At 39.6% G+C, this 7,955-nt stretch overlaps 1 pseudogene; it reads right to left on the reverse strand.

Annotated features, from left to right (window-relative positions):
* Nucleotides 1–4,459: 4,459 nt before the first annotated feature.
* LOC103727303 lies at nucleotides 4,460–5,066 on the reverse strand (annotated as a pseudogene).
* Nucleotides 5,067–7,955: the final 2,889 nt, after the last annotated feature.

Raw genomic sequence — 7,955 nt, forward strand, 5'->3', positions numbered from 1 at the left:
GAGTGGTCTAATTCATCCACTTTACCTTCCGGTCTTGATACTCTGTTTTCCATTTCATTCATCCTACTGGTGAGGCTTTCTCCTGTTGTTTCTAATTGGCTTGTTGAGGGTTTCAAGTCTTCAATTCTGCCTGATTGTTCTTTAATATTTCTAACTCTTTTCTGAATTAATTCAGCACTTTATCCCTATCTTCTTTTATTTATATTTATATAAAAGAACTTATATCCAGTTCTTTTATTTCTTTGTGTGTTCTTTAAATTCACTGAATTCTTTTACCATGTTTGTAATTGTTCTTTTGAATTCCAAGTCCTGTGTTATCTCTAGGGTGTTCTCATTGTACTCCTCTACAGGACTGTTGATACTTGGTGGGGATGTATTATTTGGGTTTTTCATGTTATTATTTTTTCACAGTGGCTTTGACATGTGGATTTCTTTTGTAGTTTCTGATTCTTGTGTGGGACCCAAGCCTTCCTTTGTTGAGTTTAGGTCTGCTTCTTCTCGTAAATTTTGTATGCCTTTGTGGTTTACTTGTTGGTGGGCATGAAAGACTGGTTGGTCTAAGCTTCAGGTTCTCTTTTTTGATTTTATATAGGAAATTGATTTCATCTTCCTGTTCAGGAGTTCCCACAGAGGCCCAAGTTGGATGAGGAGTAGATGCTCTCAGGCTTTCTCCTGAGGACTGTATTCCTCCAGGAAAGATGCTGGCCCCAGGAAGCTAGGGGGCTGGGCTGCCCAGAGATGCAAAAGGCAAATGATGGGTTTTAAACGTTTATTTGCATGTGTGTGTGACTGTGTGTGGGCGGGGAGGGGTGCAAGAATACCAGTTACAATGCAGGGAGGGCTCACTGAGGCCAGAAGGCTTTCCTAGAGCGGGAGTTATAGGCAGTTGTGAGCCATGCAACATATCTGTGAGAAACAAAACTCGGGTCCCCTGCAAAAGGAGCAAGGGCTGTTAACCACTGATTCCGCTCTCTAACTCTAAGGAAAATGCTGTGTTGGGGATTTATAGTGTTTTTTGTTGTTGTTGTTGGTTTTTTTTTTGTAAAAACACAATTCTTTATGTCTAGCTTTAAGACACATGTAGGCTTTCACATATGAATCTTACAGATGTTTTGCCAATCTATTTATTGTGTTCTCTGTGATGTTTTTCTTTCAGCTAACCCCTTATTTCCTAAAGTCTTTGCTTCTCACCACTAAAACAAAAACACTGGAAGAGAGTCTGCCCAACAGAATCCTTAATAAGCTGAGAAAGCCACTGTTCAAACTGCTTTGAATTCATCTTTTACCTAGAACTAAGTGGAGAAAATCAGAAATGCATTGTGCTGCTTCCTTTCCAAAGAGACTCACAAATCAGGCAGGAATGCATTCTCATTCTTATAAGCAATTTCCAAATTATAACTAATGTTATGTAATACTAGGATATTTGCTATCAGTGTCTGCTATGTACAGATGTGTTTGTGCAGTGGAAGGAGATATTCTCAGTCCCTTAAGGACACCAGGTAAAAGTGCTGCATTTGTTACTACCTAATCTTTTTGGTTGTCATGGGTTTAAAACAGTCAGGCTTAGAATGAAGAGTATTGAAATCACTATGAATGCATTATTAAGACATGTAGAAAAAGTCTTTTAGCAGCTGTGTGCCATTTCACTGTTATGATCGTCTTTCCAGAGTGATGTTAATAAAACTGATGTCATAATGTAGCCCCTAAATTGGTTTTTACTGGTAATGAGGGAACAATTTGAAAGAAAATAGTCTCTGGCAAAACCAAACATGGCTATTTATCAGAGAGTTGATTAATTAATAATTATTCATTAACTAATGCTAAATGCCTCCTGTGTTGTCTTTGCCTCTTAGCCAAAAGATACTGGTGCTTTATTTTGGCGCCAAAGCTAATTGTTAATTATCGCTTGGGGACTCTGGAATTTGAATGCGGCACAAAAGTTTGTTAGCAGCTTGCCTTCCTAAAGGGTTTCAAAGAGGAAAATCAAACAAACAAGCAAACAGCAAGCCTGTAGCCCCTTGAGTCTGGTTGTTAAGCTCCTGTGCTTTGTGCAGTGTTTGGGGCCCAAGAATAAGGTTTGGAACGACAGAAAACTGTACAAGAAAGCCATTCATCGCTGAAGCGTTGGGGGAGTTTTTCCATGAGGGGAGTCTTAAATATACAGAGATGGTTTTAATTGAATGCACCGCCAGCCTGCGTTTCACCAGGGTGTGATTAATACCCCATTCACCCGCTTCAGTGTCGTTGTTTAATATTTTGAGGACTGGGGTCTAATTATGCCTTAGGTCTCTGAACAGCTCTACACAAAGAATGACATTTTCAAATGCTTTGGGGAAAAGAAATGAATTTATTTAGCATTTTAATTGTTTGTGGACAGGGCTGCAAAGGACTGTACACAGGTGAGCATGCAATTTGGGATTTATTGTTTGGCATTGGGCAAAAGTTTAGATATTTGCAGGAGTGATGGTAATGACAGGAGGCTTCACAACTTTTTCTCCAGGGTGCTACATTTATGTATTTTTTTAAAGTGTCACTGCAATAAGAAATAATTTGACTGTAACTTTTAAGACTGGAACTTCTACAATATATAAAATTCTATAAATGTAATGAATATCATTCTTAAACGTAATATTTAGAAAAATTAATGCTGAGCACTTTGTGGCTGTTTAAGTGTGCTTTTCCGGCAGTCTTTGAGAGACTGAACTGGGGGTTGAGCTAGAATTAGACATCCTTACATGAAAGACAAGAGGACGTTTGTTCAAATCTTTGATCCAGAACTAGACCAGTGAACAGTGGCTTGTCTGTGCTAGTCTGAAAGATTTCCAGTAATAAATATACTTTCTCTAGGTGAAAGTTCCATACTATGTCTTGTTTAATTTCTTCTTGATGCATCAAAAACTTTGCTTTCTGTGAAGAGCCGTCAAAGTCTATTTATAGAAATCCTCCAGATACTTAAAGATGGATCTTAAATATATACTTCAGTTTCCTTCTCACCAAGCTAATTAACCCAATTCTTTCCATTTAACCTTTCCTTCTAAGCCCTCAAATAGCTATTAGTGGTCAGACAGGATTTACACAGGAATTCTCAGTTTTGGTAGTCAAATTATTTCAGGGATACTTGTTGGCTGTGTGGCCACGAGGCACTTGAAAGGTTCATAAGGAATTCCCATAAGGGTATCGGACAGCAATGGCTATTGGTAGGTGTTGAGATCAACCAAGCACTGCCTTACATTTGATGAAGTTGCCAGGCTCTTAACCTTGTGTGCTAGACAGTGCCCTATACAATTCAGCCTCAGTTCACTCAACTGCCATCATTAATGCTGAATACTGACCCAAAACAGATTCCTTCAAAAAGCTGACTTATCATGGTGAGTTCATGGTTGGAAGGAATTGGTAAAGCAATTCATATCAGGAAGACCTGGTCCAGGAGGAGATCAAATAACGAAGGGAGAGCCCAGGATGGGTTCCTATGTGGGTTTGGTGTCTGTACACTGACGCAGACAGAGAAAGTGAGGTGCTTGTGCTGTCCTGCGGTGATATACCACCTCACCCCTCCACATTACTCTTTATTTCCTATTTTAAGAACAGCATTGTGGCTGAGGAGATGGCTCATTTGGTAAAGTGCTTGTCTTGCAAGCATGGAGATCTGAGTTTGAATCTTAGAATCCCTGCCTGGAGGCAGGAAAAAGAAATCCTTGGGGCTTGCTGGTCAGTCAACTTAGCCTACGTGGTGAGTCCCAGGCTGGTGAGAACCCCTGTCTGAAAAAGCTATCCTCTTGCCTCTGCATGCCTGCACACAAACTTGTGCCTACACACACACACACACACACACACACACACACGTGCACACACACACTAAAAAAGGAACAGCATTACAGTAATGGCATGGCTTTGTACTTTTGCCACACTATACTATGGTGCATGTCCACCTGAAAGAAATGCAGATGTGCAGATAAACCAAAGAACAGAGGAAAAGCATCATCAGAGTTCTGTCACCTAGGCAACAGGTGATCATGTGTTGAATCTCCTACCATTTTATTCTGAGCACTTGTAAAAAAATAAGATCATGTCCTACAGTCTCTAAAGGATATTTTATAATTTAGTAAGATTTTGTGACATATTTCAGTATCAACAAATATAAGTCCCCATCATTTTAGTGAGCAAATGATGCTTTATCTTATAGATAGGCTTGGCTTAACGGAGCTCCTATTTGTGTATAATTTCTTTTCCAGTGTTTTCTACGGCAAACAATATTTACATGATTATCTCCCAATAGATAACACTTTGCACATTTTAATAGTTGAGGAATGGAAAAGAAAGCAGAACATATAGCTTTAAGACTTTCCCCAATATTATAACATTTCCTTGTACAAGATTATATTCATTTTCTATTTATTTATTTATTTATTGTTTATATTTTAGCACAGCACGAACACCTTTATTACAGGAGCTAAGATGACTATTCGCTTTTCCTGGCTCTGAGCTTCCTCACCCAGAAGTCCAGCTCCTTGCCCTCTAGCACGCAGCCATCTGCTCTACCACACTGATGCAATGCAGGCAGGAAGCGTGGCCTGTTGGAACGGCTCCTCCAGAAGATTGCTGATTTGGGCATTCTTTTTCCCTTCATCATATTTCTTTTGAATTTTCTTGGATCTTTTTTTGTTTAAAATCTCTTCTTCCACAGGAGTCAGCTTGGCCCCCTTCTTGCGGCCCAGGGGCAGTGCATAGTGGGACTCGTACTGTCGGTACGGTGTGCTGTCAATGAGCACGATGCAATTCTTCACCAGGGTCTTGGTTCGGACCAGCTCATTATTGGATGCATTGTAGACAACATCAGTGATCCTTGTTTTTCAAGCACAACAGTCAGAGCCCCAGGAGAAGTTCCCCATATCCAATCTCAGGGCGCGGTACTTCTTACTGCCTCCTCGAACTCTGTGTGTATGTGGCGTGGGCCAATCTTAGTGTTGGCAGCAGGTGGTCAGAGCTTGTACTTCTTCTTGTGGTAGGGCTTTCTCTCGCCCCCTGGTCTTGCGGTGCTTGTGCCACTTGTCCCACGAGATGCCCATGGCTTGGTACTGTCTGGAAAGAGGAAGTCTTCTTTTATTTTTTAACCAACTATACATAAAAGTATCTTATCATCATCTTTCCATCAAGAAAGGAATATCTTCATTTTTTTGGTAGGTTGAGCACTTATAAATGATGCACTATTGTTGTTATCCCCTTAACATTTATTTATTATTATTGTATGTGCATGTGCGCACACTTGTATGATCATACGCATGGTGTGCATGTGAGATCAGAGGACAAATTTCAAAAGTGTTCTTTCTTTCTACCATGGAACCCAGGAATGGAACTCAGGTACTGAGACCTGATATGGCAAGCACCCTTAACTTCTGAACCTGTTTTTCTCATTTTATTTTATTTTAGTTTTTTTGACTATCAGACATGAGTATAGACTGCATTATATCCAACACTTCCAGTCCTGCTCCAACTTCTCTCATGTCCCCTCCTCCAACTGCCTCAAAATTTCTTGTCTTCTTTGATTATTATGGATATTGTTAGATATCCACACATGCATATATATATATATATGTGCATATATATAAAACGCTGAATCCATTTAGTGGTGCTCCTATGTACCTGTGTGGTTTAAGTCTGACAAATTGGAATTAGATAACTTCTTAGTGAGCAAGTCCCTGGAGAAAATGGAGTCTCCTTCCCTCTGCATCCATTGATTGCCCGTGGCTCTGCATCTTGAGGTGAAACCCCTTGAAATTTCCCTCATCAACCTTGGTTTGCCAACCGGTTTTGTCATTATGCAGATCTTGTTTGGTCACCATGTTTGGAGATCTCATTCCTGTAGTCCCTATTATGCCTAGAATGACTTAAGCAGTAGCAGGTATTTTGTCCCTCTGGCCCTTACGTTCTTCCTGCCCCCCTCTTCCGTGCTGCTTCCTTGAGCCTTAGGTGTAGAGGTTGCATTGTAGATTGTCACTTGGGGCTGGGCACATCACAGAGACTTATTCTCTGTGTTTGACTACTTGTAGAACTTTGTCAGCATCTTTCTCTACTGCAAAAAGAAGCTTATTTGGTAAGTGGTAAGAGGTACACTCATGCATAAGTATAAGGATACGTATTTAGAACATAGTAAGAAATTACATTGGTCCTAGGGAAACCTAGGAGAATGAGGTTTTTCTCTCGGTCTCTGACCTTTCCAGCCATGTGTACTTGGCTATGATTTCATGACCATATATGATTTTCCTCCCATCGATAAGCCTGAGGTCCAATTATACAACTGTTGATTACCTTCAAGATAAAAGCACCACTACTGCACCAGTAAAGATAACTGTTGTGGTTCATAGGCTTTCCAGCTGGGTAGGGTTGTTGGTGTTCATGCTTACAGCTTGCATAATATGTTCTGACACTATCAGAGCTAGTCTTCAGGGAAAGGGCATCTAATTCTGTTCCAGCTCAATTGCCCCAAGTCCTTTGTCCAAAGTATGCCATAGGGTTTTAACTTCAAGTTCTGGGAGGCAAACAAGGGCTGTGAAAATCTTCTGCAGTATTTTGTGAGTCTCTTGGACCACCCTAGCCAACAATACAAAGGGATGTTTCCCTTGCCTGGCACGGGATGTTTATTATACAGCCTTTAGCTATATACATGCACTCATATTGTATGTGTATTTTTCAGTGGGCTTATGAACTAATACATTTCCCTTTGGTTTGTCTTAGCACCCAAACATTGTTTGTCACTCTTTCCTCTCTCTCTCCCCGTATAGCACTCCCAGTTAAAGTATCCTCCATTTTCCTCATTTCCTTCTTAGTAACACCTGTCTCCTACTATCATCCTCTCTCAAGATCCTTCTTCCTCTTTATTCCCATGGTTCCTTTCCATTGTCCTGGGTTCTGCAATTACACCATGATATACACTCACATCTAGGGATTTAGACCTAGAATCCACAAATGAGAGAGAACATGTGTTATTTCTTTTTGAGTCTGGATTACCTCACTAGCGGAACAGTTTCTAGTTTCATCCATTTACCTGAAAATTTCTGGCTTTGCTTTTCTTTACCACTGAGTAGAACTCCACTGTGTAAATGTACCAATCCACTCATCAGTTGAGGGACATTTAGGTTGTTTCCATTTCCTAGGTATTATGTAAAGAGGAGCAGCAAATGTGGCTGAGCAAGTATCTCTGTAGTGGGATGTTGAGTCTTTTGAGTATATGTCAAGAGTGGTCCAGCTGGATCATATGGTAGATCTATTTTTAGTCTTTTAAGTATTCTCCACACTGTCTTCCATAGTGGCTGCACTAGTTTGCAATCCCACCAGCAGGGAATGAAAGTTTCCTTTTCCCTATATTCTTGCCAGAATTTATTGTCATTTGTTCTCTTTATCTTAGTCATTCTTACTGGGGTTAGATAAAACTTTAAAGTAGATTGAATTGACATTTCCCTACTTATTAATGATATTGACCACTTTTTTATTTTTTAGAAGAAGCATTTTATTACAGCTTTAACATACTCAACAATTTCCAGAGCAAAAACATTTCTTTCAAAAGTGGCTATAAAACTTTTAGGTTCGCAGTTGAATTAATACAGTTGTACAATATTGAACTCAGCATAAACCCTGTAAGACATAAAATTGAATGAGTTTTTAGCCTTTAAAAAAGATCTCCATTTCATTTTAAAATATACTGTTTCTTACAGAAAGGCTTATTGTTTTTGCTAATACCATTTAGATGTTGGCACATGCGTCTCTAATCTGTATGTATCTGATTATTATTAGTCATGGTCGATTGCACTCGGATCCTTGGCAGCTGTGTATGGATATAAAGTCATCTGGTAGATTTCAGTGGTAATGTTTATCACCTCTACTAATTAACATGAAACAAATTTTTATGCTTCCTCCTCTTTTTAATTTGTTGATTTTTTTGTGTGTATCTCAGCTACATT

Source organism: Nannospalax galili, unplaced genomic scaffold, assembly GCF_000622305.1.
Source record: "Nannospalax galili isolate Female #2095 unplaced genomic scaffold, S.galili_v1.0 scaffold209, whole genome shotgun sequence".
NCBI classification, from domain to species: Eukaryota; Metazoa; Chordata; class Mammalia; order Rodentia; family Spalacidae; genus Nannospalax; species Nannospalax galili.